This window comes from Haliaeetus leucocephalus, unplaced genomic scaffold (genome assembly GCF_000737465.1).
Source record: "Haliaeetus leucocephalus isolate CR32 unplaced genomic scaffold, Haliaeetus_leucocephalus-4.0 Scaffold751, whole genome shotgun sequence".
Lineage (NCBI taxonomy): Eukaryota > Metazoa > Chordata > Aves > Accipitriformes > Accipitridae > Haliaeetus > Haliaeetus leucocephalus.
Genome location: NW_010973187.1, coordinates 408,539 through 408,825, shown reverse-complemented (window position 1 = coordinate 408,825; position 287 = coordinate 408,539).

The following is a 287-nucleotide window of genomic DNA, read 5'->3' as shown; positions in this document are numbered from 1 at the left end:
TCCTCACCTCGACGGGCGAAAAAACGACAGCGCTGTCTTATCTGCCTCTATGGGCACACCAGCCGGGGCAGCCGGTCTTTTGGTCAGGATCCTCCCGTCTTCCTCTTATCCTGCCGTTCGTTCTCCAAACGTAGCGCAGAATTTGGGGGTCCCTGTTCGGGCGCCAATTGCGGGAGCATAATAATGGACTCAACGACAGATCAGTATGATCATAGTTGAAGACCCTTTACCAGAGCATCAGACATCATTTTTATACATTGGTTACATCCGTACATGCGTTTAGCTAT